The sequence below is a fragment of the Silene latifolia genome, chromosome Y (assembly GCF_048544455.1).
Source record: "Silene latifolia isolate original U9 population chromosome Y, ASM4854445v1, whole genome shotgun sequence".
Classification (NCBI taxonomy): Eukaryota; Viridiplantae; Streptophyta; class Magnoliopsida; order Caryophyllales; family Caryophyllaceae; genus Silene; species Silene latifolia.
This window is the reverse complement of record NC_133538.1, coordinates 67,561,185-67,576,334: the sequence shown is the minus strand read 5'-3', so window position 1 is coordinate 67,576,334 and position 15,150 is coordinate 67,561,185. Positions and strand designations below refer to the sequence as shown.

The 15,150-nt window shown below is 42.6% G+C and overlaps 1 non-coding gene across 1 annotated transcript; it reads right to left on the bottom strand.

Annotated features, from left to right (window-relative positions):
• Nucleotides 1-7,069: 7,069 nt before the first annotated feature.
• Nucleotides 7,070-7,176, bottom strand: LOC141635538 (small nucleolar RNA R71). Its single transcript, XR_012540219.1, has one exon. It is a non-coding gene; the product is annotated as a small nucleolar RNA R71 (small nucleolar RNA).
• Between the last annotated feature and the right edge of the window lie 7,974 nt (nucleotides 7,177-15,150).

The window sequence follows — 15,150 nt, the reverse complement described above, 5'->3', positions numbered from 1 at the left end:
TTATCACGACCTTTAGGTGTCTTAGAGGACATACCTGTCAGGATCGAGAAGTTCTTTTTTCCCGTTGATTTTGTAGTCTTGGACATCCCAGAAGACTCTTACACTCCTATTATTTTACGACGACCATTTCTATTTACCGCTCGCGCAGTAATAGATGTTGCAGGAAAGACTCTAACCTTTCAAGTGGGCGATGAAGAGTTGATTTTTTATCAGTCCAGCGTTCGCAGGGCTCCTATGTAGGTCCAACCTTGCAACGCACTACCCTCTACTGACCCTGACACGAATCCTCCAATGGATAATATTAAATCCGGTGCTGCTATATTAACACCTCCACCTCAGATTGAGAGCAATATGGAGGACCATTCTGTCATTTCTGTTGTTACAGGTACATGCAGATTGGACATTGAAGATCCCATTCATAAATGTACAATGGAATTCAAGCTCACTGATGGGAATGATGCCAAAGGAGATGCCAAATACAAAGGACGGAACAAAGAAAAAAAGAAACTGAAGGCGTATGTGGACGCAAATTACTCTTCTTCAACCAGTTCAAGTTCATGGGGATCAAGAAGGATGGTCCGCGATGCTGAAGGGACCTCCTCCAGTCAGAAGCCCTCTTTTGGGATGTTGAAGTGTTTCGGAAGATAAAACGGAAGCTGTCCCGTTGTAAAACCAATTTGTAATTTCAAGTTTTGTTAGACATTTTAAATTGCTTTTAGACATTAGCATAGATTAATTAGTTTTAATTAGCATAAGACCGAATATAGACTGCATATTGTTAATTTGGTATTTTCGGGAAATATTTTCTGTGTTTTTATGCAGGTTTGGAAAAGATATTCCACCATTGGGATGCGTGCTAGTGAAAAGCCCTCGATCGAACACTTTTTGTGTTTGATCGAGCAAATTGCCCAGGTAAAGCTTTCGATCGAGTGGTCTACTGTACTCGATCGAATTGTCCTATTTCAGGGGTTCTCGATCGAGTTGTCCTGTACTCGATCGAGCGAAATTGAAGAGCCAAAGTACTCGATCAAACAACTCAATGTTCTCGATCGAGAAGAATCCAAGGAAAAGGAGGGAGCATTCAATCGAGCTGCTTCAAAGGTCTCGATCGAGTGAAAAGGCGAGGAAAGCCATCGATCGAGTGGTTTCAAATCACTCGATCGAGTAACACCAGCTGATAAACATGCAAGGGAGTATTCTTTTTCCTATTCCATTTCATTTCTTCAACCCATGTTCTTCCTTTATTTTGTGATAAACGCCCCTTAATCAACCTCAAATCACCATTCTTCTTCCCCTTTTTAGCAAATTAAATACCCAAAATCATTCCTTAACATCAATTAAATCAATCCCCTTATTTGCCCCTTAAAATTTCGACTTGTTTGAAGTTAATTGAGGGATTAGGGTTTTGTTGAAATTGTGTTTTAATTCGTTCAATTCGCATTTTTGATTGGTTTTAATTGCTTCCTTTGTTGGGTAATCATCACATGTAAGTTCTTTCCCCTAATATTTATTGTTTAATTGCGTTTTTGTGCTTGATTTTTCGAATTAAGGTTTCGAAATTTCGAAATTTGGGGGAAAAATCGATTGTGTCAATTTTTTGCCTTTTGATTATAGAACTTGTCTTGTGCTTGTTAGGAAGGATAGTAGTACGGTTTCTGCTTCTACTAGTGTTACAGTTTCGTCCGTCTCTAAGACGGTGGTCCCTGCTGCCACCATCGTCCATGCTATTACTGTTATAGCCCCTGTTACTACTGTTACTGCTACTGTCTCTACCCCGGTGTCGACACCGGCCGTCACAGTCACGTCCTCTGCCCTTGTAGAAAGACCACCTTCTGTCCGTGCTCCCGAGCTCGCCGCTGCCGCTATCGCTGCTACCTCTGCTTCAGGTTCGCGAGAGGGAAGGGGAGCGGGTTCTAGGGCCGTGCACGTACCGCCACCAAGTTCGCTGTCGACACTTCACTGGATCCTCTACCTGAGTTTCCACAGGTACGTTTCACTAATCCGCTTCATCGTACTCGATTTTTAAATTTGATGGACTGTGACATCACTTCTACACATTTTTTGTGCCGACCTTCATTAGAAAAATTGGGGATTTTTGAACCCGTGGCTGGGTTATTAAACGGGTCTGGGATGTCGCGTTTGACTTCTATGAGAGAGCTAACGTATGAACAAGTGACCTTAGAATTTGTTAGCTCTTTCACCTTTTCACCCGCTGCTTATAAGACTGACCTAGGGAGCACTTGTATTTCATTTAGACTATTTAACTCGACCTTCACCTGGACCTTAGCTGAGTTTGGGTGGCGGTTGGGTTTGACTAGTAACGGTCCTCAAGAGCCTCCTAGGAAGCTCTTGGCTTTACATTGGCCCACACTTGCATAGACTCCCTTTGACTCGGGACGTGTTGCTTACGTCCATCTTCCCCCAGCCCATTACTACATACGTCTCCTCGGAGAGACGATCTTTGGACGCCATGAGCCTAACAATGTCAACAACGTTGAGCTGTCGATTTTAGCGGGTTACTTGAACATCGACTGCGGTGACCCTTTTGTTCTTAACATTTCTTAGTTGACAGCTCAACATTTTAACGTTGTCGGGCAGAAGGTGAAAGGCCCGATTTCCTGCGGCGGGTTGGCGACCCACATCGCCCCTAGCCTTTTCACCAATTTTCCCCGCGGCCTTACACATGTAGATAGGGACAATGATATAGATATTCAGGCCATGTTGGCCATGTTTTGGTTAGCAAAGGACCAATGGATGTGGAAGATTCGTGGTTCCATGTCCGTGACCTTACCTTCACCCGACCTCCCCCGTCTTTTATCCTTGACTTCTATGTCGGGTAGGTTGCCTCTACCTCCACTTTCTTACCTTCTTGCCCTTGCTCCTCCCGCTTCTAAGAAGCGGAAGATGCCTCCCACTGTTGTTAAGGAGGCTGGTGAGGGGTCAACACCGACTAAGACAAAGGCTAGGTAGACACCCACGTCCATGCCTACGCCTACCCCGACCCCTACACCCACACCCTCTGCCCCTCAGCGAGTTTTGCCGGCTAATTTTGTTGCTCCTAATCCCTTTGGGGCACCTGAGGTCATGGACTAAGGGCGTCATGACGCTTTGCTTCTAGAGATGTGCAGTAGAGTGGCTCGTATAGAGCGGGATCAGGCACTTGCCTTGTTCCCTCTATATGAGTACCACATGTTGAGAGAGCGTCCCATTCCTGACGGCTGGCCACACCCTTCTTCTACCGGTACCCGGCGGAGGGGTTCCCACAACCGGAGAGCGAGAAGGACACAGCTGAGAGGGAGGAGAGGGTCAAAGCTGACCTCGCTGCTGGAGGTCGCCAGAGGAGGAGAGGAGAGGAGGAGAGTGACCCCACCTACAGGGTGGTTGACGAGGAGGAGGAGGCTGACGAGTAGCTGCTGGTCTACTCACTTCCCCGGTTTTTTGGCTGGTTTGGGGAAGTTCGTATATATTTTAAGTATTTTCTGCTTTTATTTCTTTTTCATCTCCTTTTATTTCATTATTTGATTTGTTTATATTGGTTGTAATTTTCACATTACCCCATTTATTCTGCTGGTGTATGCTGGAGGACAACGAGGGCGTTGTCTGTTTTGGTTTGGGGAGGGTACTGCATCCTTTGAGTCTGCATTTGCATTTGTTTTGCATTCACGTTTATTGCATTTCTGCTTGCATTGTACTTTAATTTCAAAAAAAAAAAAATCCATAAAAATTAAGTTTTTCGAAAAATTTCAAAATATCTCACGTTTATTTTGCACTTAGGTCGAGTCGGAACGGTAGATTTCAATGATGATATTGCACTATAATTTGTCATTTCACTTAAGCCTTGCAACAAATTGTCATTTTATTAGCTTTGTCATTTGAATAATCTACGAGTTTATGTTAAAAATATAGCTAATCAAATAGACTTGACCTGATAAATTTGGCAACCTACTTAAAAATTTGGGATATTCTCTCGTGTACCCCTCAACTTTTTCATTTTCTATGATATACCCCTCTTTTCATGCAAAAAAAACTTTGACCGTCAATAACTCTTGGCTACAAGTTCAGAATACGATAAACTTTTTTTTCAAATTGACCGTCTTTAAGAGGTCTTCCGTGTGAAAAAAAAAATCACCGACGTTTCAACTCATAGTCGGGAATTATGGTCGGTCAAAGTTTCTTCGTTAAAAAATGTTTGACCAACCATAACTACCGGCTACGAGTTCAAAAAGCGGTGAATTTTTTTTTCAAATTGAAGGCCTTGATGAGATAATTGGTTTGAAAAAAAAAACATTACCATTTCCTGAACTCGTAACAGAGAATTATTATCGGTCAAAGATTTTTTATGGAAAACGAGGGGTACACAATAGAAAATGAAGAAGTTCAGGGGTACACGAGAGAATATCCCTAAAAATTTCTAAGTTTTAGAGTCGTATAACTGGTGTCATTTACGACCATTTCATGTAGGAATTCAGAGTAGTATACTCCGTGCATGACATGTTCATTATTTTGCACATTTATGAAATTCGATTACTTTTTGCCTACATACATTCGGGTTTGTGGTTGGTGTCACATGCACGGAGGCGCTTACAATTTCCCTTTCTTTTATTTTTACCCATTTAGCTCCACATTAGCCAAAATTAGCCTTTTTGACCCTTAACTACATCCAATTTTAGCCTGCATGCCAAGCTAGTTTAGTGTATGTTTTTGCGTGATATATTTTATTGATCATAGTTTGGTTCGTATTGTAACGTTTTGGAGTTGGTAGAAAAGAGAAAAAGGAAAATGTGTTGAAAAAAAGAATTGAAAAATGAAAAAAAAAGAGAAAAAAAAACGTGGACGGGAAAATGAGAAAAGAAGGAAAAAAGAAAAGAAAAGACGTGTGAAAATGAAAAAAAAAAAGTTTGATGAGACGGTTTTACTCCTATGCTTTATGATACGTGCTTTTTATATAGTCTTTTTAGCCTATTTCAGCACGTATTTCTATGCATTTTTATACTGTTTTTATAGTATTTTTCCCCGAATTGGCTACTTTGGTTCGTTTTGTCCATTTTGTAGAAATGAACGCGAAAGTAGTGGAATCGTACTCTTTTTCGTCCTTTTTGCATGCATTTAGAGGAGACGGGATTTTCCAGAGTGAGATACTACGTTTGGAAGCGTCATGGCACGGATTACGAGGCATTTAGGCGCGGACTTGAGCTGAAATGAAGACAAAGTACTCGATCGAGCAGTTTCACCACTCGATCGAGTGGTTTCTACGTCCCAAGGTGGTCGATCGAGTGGTTTTCCAATCGATCCTTAAGCTGCAGAAAGATGAGTTACTCGATCGAGTAACTTTCTACTTGATCGAGTAGATGCTGTTGTAGATTTGCTCGATCGAGTGGTTTTAATCCACTCGATCGAGTGGTTTCACTATTATGGGCTTCTAAACATCCCGTGTTATGTTTATTTTCGCAAAATTTAATTACTTTGCTATTTAAGCACGCTTTACTAGGTCATTAGGATTGATCTTTTTCACTATCAAACTTTCTACTGTAACTTTATTGCGTTGCTTATTTCCCTTCACTGTCACTTTATTTCTCGGGTATTTTGATCGGATTCGATTGTTCTTTACGCTGGATTAGCAAGATTGTAATCCTCTTCTCTTGTCTTATTAATAATTAATTTTCTGTTGCTTTAATTTCTTGTTTGCTCTATTAATTCTTCTGCCCTAATTTCTCTTTTATGCAATTTTATTGTTATTTCATAATGTTTACTGCTGGAATATTATCTGCTGTTAGTTTAATTAGTGACATGAGTAGCTAAACCATTTTCATGTTGGGATTTGGGGATCTGCGGTAGGAAGTGACGATGTAGTAAATGAATCAGATGAATTGATTACAAGACTCTGTCACCATAGGAATTTCATTGTATTTATTCGACTTAGTTGAGTGCACACTTCGGAGTTAACCTTTAATCTGGCTAAAATTAATCCTAGATCGAAAGATTGGACTAAATAGGCCTGCTATGAACAGTAGACTACCCTGACGAGAATGAAAGTTAAGTTAGTGGTATTTTAGGATAGAAAGTGTATCGAAAGGACTTTTCAACATCCGTCTTACATTAATTCGTCTGAGTCATTTACAGCTGAGTCACTGGACTACCGTATTGAACCGAAATCCTGACATGTCCCTCTCTATCTGATAGTTTTATCCTTATTTCTTTACTTTTATTGCTCTTGCCTTTATTTCTCCTTCCTTTAAAACTCGTAGTTTAGATAACAAATCAAACAACCCCCCCCCCCCCTCCCCATTTGTGACCAAATAGACAGACTACTACAAATATCTTGCCTCCCTCTAGAGATCGACCTGACTTCCCTAGCTATATAGTTAGTTTAGTTAGTTTATTTTTGACAGGTACACGACAGACGTGTCAAATTTTGTCGCCGTTGCCGGGGAGGCAATTGCCCTATTTGTTTTCGTTCCGTTTATTTTATCTGTCTCAGGGAATTTTTATTCCTTGAGGCCGTTCTTTTTATTTTCTTACAGTGTTGTTTATGCCCAGGTCAGATAGGTTTTAATTATTTTTAGCTGATTCAGAGCCAAAGAGATTATTCAAACATAGACTTCGTCTGCAAAGGAAATCACGAAAGGAAGACTTGAGTACTTTCGAGCCAGAGCTACATCACTCTCTTTTCGAAGACAGTCCGATTTTTACAGTAAAGATGCTTAAGCTTTCCAGTCATTCAGTGCCTAAAGCATCCTCTATTCCGAAGGGTTTCAATCTCCAGACTAATGATGGGAATACATTCGACATCCGTCCTTCTTATATCAATCTGGTGGAGAGGAATATCTATAGAGGTGTGGCAGGTGAGGATCCGAGGAAGCATATGGAGACCTTTACCGATTACTGTTCTACTATCCCCGCCACTAAGGGGGTAACTCAAGACAAGATTAAGGAAGTTCTATTTCCTTTCTCTTTAACTCGATTCAGCCAGGAGTGGTGATCGACTTGTACCGCATGTTCTTGGGGTTCTGATTGGGAGTTTCTTGCTCTTGCATTTTACAAGAGATACTTTCCTCCACAATGCACCAATCTGCTGAGGGCCAAGATTACTAGTTTCAGACAGGCTCCCGATGAAAGTTTCTATGAGGCATGGTCGCGATTCAAGAAGTTGGTGAGGTCTATCCCTCACCATGGTTTTGACCCATGGTTTCTAGCTAATCAGTTCTACAATGGGTTGTATGACGACCAAAGAGCCATACTTGATGCGGCATCTAGTGGAAGATTCCAGGAGAATACAGATGACGATAAGGGATGGTCTCTTATTGAAGAGATGGCTAATCACAGTGCTGAGTATGGTAACCCGATGGATAGGATTAGAACAGTTCATGCAGTTGATAAGCGGTGTTTTGGCTCACCGAGACTATGAATGCTAGATTTGACAAGTTGAGTTACAAGTCACTGGGAGCCTCGGACGGTCCATGTTCTTACTAGAGGAGAGACCATTTCTTGTGAGAGATGTGGGAGTAATGATGGCGACACCGGGCTTGTTGGTCTCTTGTAGAGAAGGAACAAGTCCTTGCCTTTCAAAGAATATAGGCAAGGAGGAGGTTCCTATTACAATAATCAAGGGGCAGTCCATCCCAATTTGAGGTGGACTAGTTCCTCCACATAAGAATCAACAAGGCTTCCAGAAGCCTCCTTCCTTTGCTCCTCCTAACCATGGTGCATCATCTTTGGGTGGGGTGAGTGAAATTGGTGAGCTTAAGTCTATGTTGCAAGCTTTTACAAAGCAATTTCAGCTGAGTGATCAACAGAAAGATGCGTCCATAAAGGCACTTGAAACTCAAGTTGCCCAACTAGCCATGAATCAATCCTCAAGAAAGCAGGGTCAATTACCGACTCAAAATGAGAAAAATCCACACGAGACGGTAAACTTGATAAATCTGAGAAGCGGTTGTTCTTATGAGGACCTAATTACAAAAATCGGACCCGAGAGAGTCAGAATCGATGATGAACAGTGTTCTGTCGAAGAAAGTGAGCTCACGGCAAAGCAAGTGCTCGATCGACTGGTTTCAGGTGGCCGATCGAGCAGATTTGGGCAGGAAAGTGTTCGATCGAGTGGTTTTTCCACTCGATCGAGTGAACAAGAAGAGCAGACTGGTCGATCGAGTAGTTTTTCTACTCGATCGAATGAAGAGCAAAATGGAGTTGCTCGATCGAGTGAAAATTTCACTCGATCGAGTGATATTATTGAAAATTCTACTCGATCGAATGGGTATGTTGGTCGATCGAGTAGTTTTGATGACGGGAAGCTTATTCGAGAGCCTGCTAGTGCTCGTTTAAGCGATAAATCACCGGAAAGACCTCGTTCGAGAGGTAAGAAGCGTCCAAACGAAAAATAACTTGCTCCGAAAGATACATTGGAAGAGAGAAACAAGGGACTCGAGATACCTATCACGGTTCCCTTCCCGAGGAGGTTGCAGAATACTAAGGCCAATCAACAATTCGGCAAATTTGTCAAACTTCTGAAAAGCTTGGAAGTCACTGTGCCGTTCACTGAGTTGCTGACTAAGTAAACCTCTTATCTTAAGTTTATGAAGGAAATTTTATCACGTAAGAGCAGTATTAGTGATAGTGAGACCGTCGCTTTGACTGAGGTGGGGTCAGCCCTATTTCAAAATAAGTTACCTCCTAAGCAGTCAGACCCGGGTAGTTTTTCAATTCCGTGTCATATCGGTAACTATTTGATAGATAATGCGCTATGCAATTTAGGCGCTAGCGTGAGTGTCTTACCGCTGTCTCTGGCTAAGAGACTTAGTTTGACAAAGCTGAGTTGCACTAATATAACAGTCCAGATGGTTGACCGTAGTACATCACGGCCACTAGGTATAGTAGAAGACGTACCTGTGAGGATCGGGAGGTTCTTTATTCCCGTTGATTTTGTTATCTTAGACATCCCGGAAGATGCACACACCCCTATTATCTTAGAGAGACCATTTTTGTCTACTGCTCGTGCAGTTATCGACGTCGGGGGCAACACTTTGACCTTTCAGGTAGGGGACGAGGAGCTGATTTTTCATCAGTCTAAGTCCCGGAGGGCTCCCATACAAGCTCAGCCTTGCAATGCTCTCTCTTCTATTGATCCTATTATTGACACTCCAGTTGAAAATTTGGAGTATTGTGCTGCAATTGTTACCCCTCCCCCTCAGACTGAGAGCAAAAAGGAGGAAAGTTCGTCTGTTTTCCTTGCTGCAGGTACAGATGAAAGCAATGAAAGAGCTGTCAAGGGACATGGTGCAATTACGGTCAATCAAATTGGAGATGAAGATGCTACAGCCGGTGATAGAGGAGCAAGGACGAGGAAGGTTCACGCTTATGTGGATGTGAACTACTCCCCTCCTACCGTTTCAAATGATAATTCATGCTTATGGAAGTTGAAGAGGATAGTCAACGTCGCTGAGATGACATCCTCCAGTCAGGAGCCCTTCAAGGGGCTACTGAATTGCTTTGGGAATTGAGCGGGGAAATGCCCCGTGTAATACTTTGTAATAGATAATTTTTGAATTTTCCGTTGAATTTGTTTTATTGCGTTTATTAGGACAATTAGTTTATAGACTGTTTTTAGCGTAGATTTAAGACTATAGACTGTTATCATGCGTATTTGGTATGTTGGGATACCGTTGCACGTGTTCTTATGCAGGTTTGGGGAAGTTTTATGCATTCCAAGGGAAGAATAGACGAAATTAAAGAGCTTACGCGAGAAAAGAGCTCGATCGAGTACTTTTTGTACTCGATCGATCGAGGACTTTTTCAAGTCGATCGAGTAAAGCATAAAATGGGATTTCTCGATCGAGTAGAATTCTACTCGATCGAGCAGATGGAGCATCAAAATGCTCGATCGAGTTGTTTAAAACCACTCGATCGAGTAAAATGCACAGGACGCAGGGAGTGTTTATTCCTTAAACTCTTTTGTTCCTATTTCTCATTCATTTGTCCCTAATTTTCGTCCCTCATCCCTAATTACGATCAAATTCATCCCCAAATCCCCATTTTCTTGCCCAAATCACCAAATCCGCCTCCTACAAATTGTTACTTGTCACTTAATCCTTCAAAGCCCTTTGTTTTCTTCTTATTTCGTGCTCCTTTACACGGTTTTAAAGAGGATTTAGGGTTTGCGGTTTTGAGCTCGAAAAATCGCCTGTTTTGCTTGTTTCTTGAAGATTAATTGCATATTATAGGTCTATTCCCATCAAGTAAGTGATTTCTACTTCCTCATTGCATTTTAATTTCGTTTTTTCGAATTTTTATGAGGAATTTAGGAATTAGGGTTCAAAAATTGGGTTTATTCGAATGTTTCGACTTTAATTGCCTTTGTTAGCCCTTGTCTATCTTGCTTGATGATGAATCCCACTTCCCCAATGAATGTTGCATTTTTAATTCGAATTTCATACGATTTTTGCTATAAGGGTTCAGGACAGTCGAAATTTTCGACTATCATTATGTTTCTTGATGCTGCCATTAGCCTAGTTATCTCCATTGTGCTTAAGTTGTCACTGTTGTTGCTAGCTATCTTAGCCCTATCGCCATTTACGTGCTGTGCTTCGAAATTTCTGAGGAATTTGGGAAATTTTGAGGCTGAAGTCGAATTTTTCGACTGTCAGACGGGTTCATTAGCTGCCATGATTTCATTAACTTCAGTTGTTGTTAATTGTTGCTGTCATTACCTGTTATCCTATTCCCTACCGCTGTTTGCACGCTGTAATTGGAAATTCTTGAGGAATTGTTGGAAATTGTATGCTGTAAGTCGAAATTTTCGACTGTTAGGGGATTTACATATGTTTTCTGCTGGCTTTTTCTTCTGTCTAAGCCACTTTTGGACGCCATTTTTCTTATCATGCCCCTACCCTTGTTAGAGGATGGATTCTAGTTCGTTACCTTCTACCAGCTCCACCTCTAGTCCGTCTCTGTCTGAGACAGTGGCCTCTGCTGTTGTCACTGTCTCCACTTTAGTGACTCCCGAAGCCCTAGTGTTCCTAGTTTCAGTTGCGGGTACAGTTTTTGCCCCAGCTAGCTCAGCTGCCACCTCAGTTCAGGTTGCAACTTCCTCTACGGTCACCACCACAGCTAGCACTGCTGCTAGTTCTTTTTGAGTGGTGGCCATAGCAGCCCCTACTCATACACCAGCCCCTACTTTTACTCCTGTGGTGGACTCGCCAGCAGCCGTAGCTGCTTTTAGAGCACCCCTGGTCCCTCACACCGTCTCTGGACGGGCTACTACTTCAGGTTCCAGAGGCCGGGGTCGTAGACAGTCTCGTTCTGCGCCAGCTCCAGCCACTTCTACTTCTGCTTCAGCTGCCGCTTCTACTTCTAGCACAGTCACAGTTCGAGGGGACACTTCCCTCGACTCTCACCCAGATTATCCGCATATACATTTTGTTAACGCTTTATATCGTACGAAATTTTATAACCTGCTAGGCTGTGTGCACGTTCCTTCCCGTTTTCTAGAGAAAACGGCACTTGTTAGACTCGGCATCTACGAGTCAGCTTGTGACTTACTGCGGGCCACGGGGATGGCCGGGCTCATCACTATGAGCGGCCGCACTTTTCTGGACCTGAGCCTCGAGTTTCTCAGCTCCTTTACCTTCTCCTCATGGGCACACGATGCTGACCCCGATAGTTATTCAGTGTCCTTCCGGTTGTTTAACCGGACCTTTCCGATGACCTTAGGGGAGTTTGGTAGGTTACTTGGACTTACCTCTACGAGTGCGGTTGCCGCCCTTAGGACGGTCTACCGTCAGTTCTGGAGAGCCCTGGCCCACACCACTTTTCAGGAGCGAAAGCTCCAACAGGTCCACCTCCCCGCTGTCCGTTGTTTTATTAGATTGATGGGGAGCACTATTTTCGGCCGAAAGAAGCCGAAAAAAATCACAAACACCAAGCTCTCCATCCTGGGCGGTTACCTGAACATCGATTGTGAGGGTCCCTTTACCCTCAACATAGCTTACTTGACCGCCCAGTATCTTCAGAGCCAGGGGAAGAAGGAGACGGGAACCATTGCCTGTGTTGGCATAGCTACCATTCTTGCCCGTTCCCTCATCCCCGTTTGGCCTCGTGACTTGCAGTACCTCCAGGGAGAGAGGCTACTGAGTCTGGATTCCATGCTTTCTCAGCATTGGCTTACCCTAGACTACAAGACATGGAAGATAGACGGCTTCCTGTCTGTAGACTTACCTTGTGAGACTCTCCCCCGTCTAGAGCCCCTTCCTACTGTTGCTAGGGGCACCCGCCTGCCACCACTGCCTGACCTTCACCTTCCACGTCGACCACCTCCTAATGCACCCGCCGCCAAGAAGCGGCGTCTTGAGACCGGAGAGAGGTCTACACCTTCAGGGAGCACCCAGCCTTCCACGGCTGCTCCCGCTCCGACCCCTACTCCCACTACTACTACCACTCCTACTCCCACTCCCACTGACCAGACACAGACTCAGCCGGACCTACCGGCTACTTTTGTACCACCTCCTCCCTTTGTGGCGCCCGCGGTCCTAGACCAAGGGGGCGCCGTTTACGGTTTGTTGCTTGAGGTTGCAGCGCGTCAGGCTCGTATTGAGAGGGACTTGGCTCTAGCCTTGCACCCTCTGTACGAGTACCGCTTGCGGCGGCACCGACAGATCCCAGAGGGTTGGCCACACCCTTCCTTCTTCCGGTACCCACCGAGGGGTACCCAGTGTCCGAGGAGGAGGAGGAAGAGGACCCGAGGTGGCGGTGGAGAGAGCTCGTCTTGGGAGGAGCGGAGGAGGAGAGAGGAGGAGAGAGACCCTGATTACACGGTGGTGGACGGCACGACGGTGGCGACGACGAGTAGCTCTCGGTCTACTCACTTCCCCAGTTTTCTTGCTGGTTTGGGGAAGTTCATATTTTGTATGTATCTCTTACTCTTTTATTTTGTCTCCTTTTAATTTTGTTTTTATTTTATTTTGGTTGTATATTCCCATTTCCCCGTATATATCTGCTGGTGTATGCTGGAGGAGAACGAGGGCGTTGTTCGTTTTGGTTTGGGGAGGGTATTGCATCCTTTTGAGTCTGCATTTGCATTTGTTTTTGCATTCACGTTTATTTTTCAGTATGCATTGCTTATTTATTTCATTAAAAATTCAAAAATCCAAAAAATTAGAATATTTCAAAAAAAAAATCAATAAAAAAAAAATCACGTTTATTTTTGCATATAGGTTGAGTCGGAACGGTAGATTTCTACTATGATAATGCACTATAACTTGTCATTTTACTTGAACCTTGCACTTTATTGATAGTTATTAGCTTTGTCATACGCATAGTCTACGAGTTTCTGTTCAAATATAGATGGCTGTTTAGACTTGACCTGAAAAATTGGCAAACTACTTGAAAATTCTGAGTTTTAGAGCGTTATAACTGGTGACATTCATGACCAGTTCATTAGGAATTGAGAGTAGTACTCCTTGCATAGCATGTCCATCTTTTTTTGTACTTTTATGACATTCAATTTCTCGTCAAATGCACATATTCGGGTTCGTGGTTGGTGTCACATGCAGGGAGGTGCTTGCAAATTTCCCTTTCTTTCTATTTTTCACCCATTTAGCTCCACATTAGCCAAATTTGCCTTTTTGACCCATTAGCTACATTCCAAATTAAGCCTGCCTAGTCAAGCTAGTTAGTATGTTCTTTTGGGTATGAGTTTTCCGGTTGCATTTTGGCCCGTATTTCCGTGTTTGGAGTCGTTTGAAAATAGAGGAAGGAGAAAAAGAAAAAAAAAGAATTGAAAAAAGTAAAAAAAAAAAAAAGAGGAAAGACGTGAAAGAAAAAGAAAGAAAAAAAACTGAAAAAAAAGAGCTGAAAACGTGAGATCAGGAAGAAAAAAAAAGAAGTTTGAAAAAGAATTGAGTTGTTTTAATTCGGTTGGTTATTTCAGACGGTGTTTGAAAAAGGGAAGTTTGTGACCGTCTGACTCCTCCTTTCTTATTCTATATTTTTGAGGAAATTGTGTTTGAGTTTAGTGAGTTTTGTGCCAAATGAAGCCCACTTGTACTTAATTTTTTTAGTCAGTTGAGATTCGGACGTTTTTATTATGGTCCTGTTTGGAACTAGCTTGTTGTTTTTACCTCCACATTTCCATAACATGTTTTGCCCTTTCTCACCTGAACCTCACTATTCCCAAATTATTTGTAAGCCCTCAGCTGTGACGGACATTATTGGTTGGAGTGTGTGCATTAGTACTTGAATTGTCTTTCGTTTTTGTTGCATGCCTGCTACGTAGGTCGCAGTTAGGTGAGTGACTGCCGTTTCTAATCTCTTTTACATATTATTCACCCTTTTCTTCATGAGAGAAGAGTGACCACGAGAGAGTCCGATTTTGTTGGTCTTGCAAAGTCGATAGGTTGGCTATATTTCTGAACAGCTTATAATTCGTTTGCGTATTGACTGCTTAGCTTTAACTATTAGTTTTTGTTGCATTAAATTGGTTCAAGTAGAAAAGTTAAGCTAGCTCTGAGTTATCATTTCCGTTCCATTAGTTTAGTTTTGAGTTTACTCGAGGACGAGTAAAGGTTCGGTTTGGGGAGATTTGATACGTGCTTTTTATATAGTCTTTGTAGCCTATTTCAGCACGTATTTCTATACATTTTTATACTGTTTTTATAGTATTTTTCCCCGAATTGGCTAATTTGGTTCGTTTTGTCCATTTTGTAGAAATGAACGCGAAAGTAGTGGAATCGTACTCTTTTTCGTCCTTTTTGCATGCATTTAGAGGAGACGGGATTTTCCAGAGTGAGATACTACGTTTGGAAGCGTCATAGCACGGATTACGAGGCATTTAGGCGCGGACTTGAGCTGAAATGAAGACAAAGTACTCGTTCGAGCAGTTTCACCACTCGATCGAGTGGTTTCTACGTCCTAAGGTGGTCGATCGAGTGGTTTTCCACTCGATCCTTAAGCTGCAGAAAGATGAGTTACTTGATCGAGTAACTTTCTACTCGATCGAGTAGATACTGTTGTAGATTTGCTCGATCGAGTGGTTTTAATCCACTCGATCGAGTGGTTTCACATTATGGGCTTCTACACAGCCTGTGTTATGTTTATTTTCGCAAAATTTAATTACTTTGCTATTTAAGCACGCTTTACTAGGTCATTAGGATCGATCTT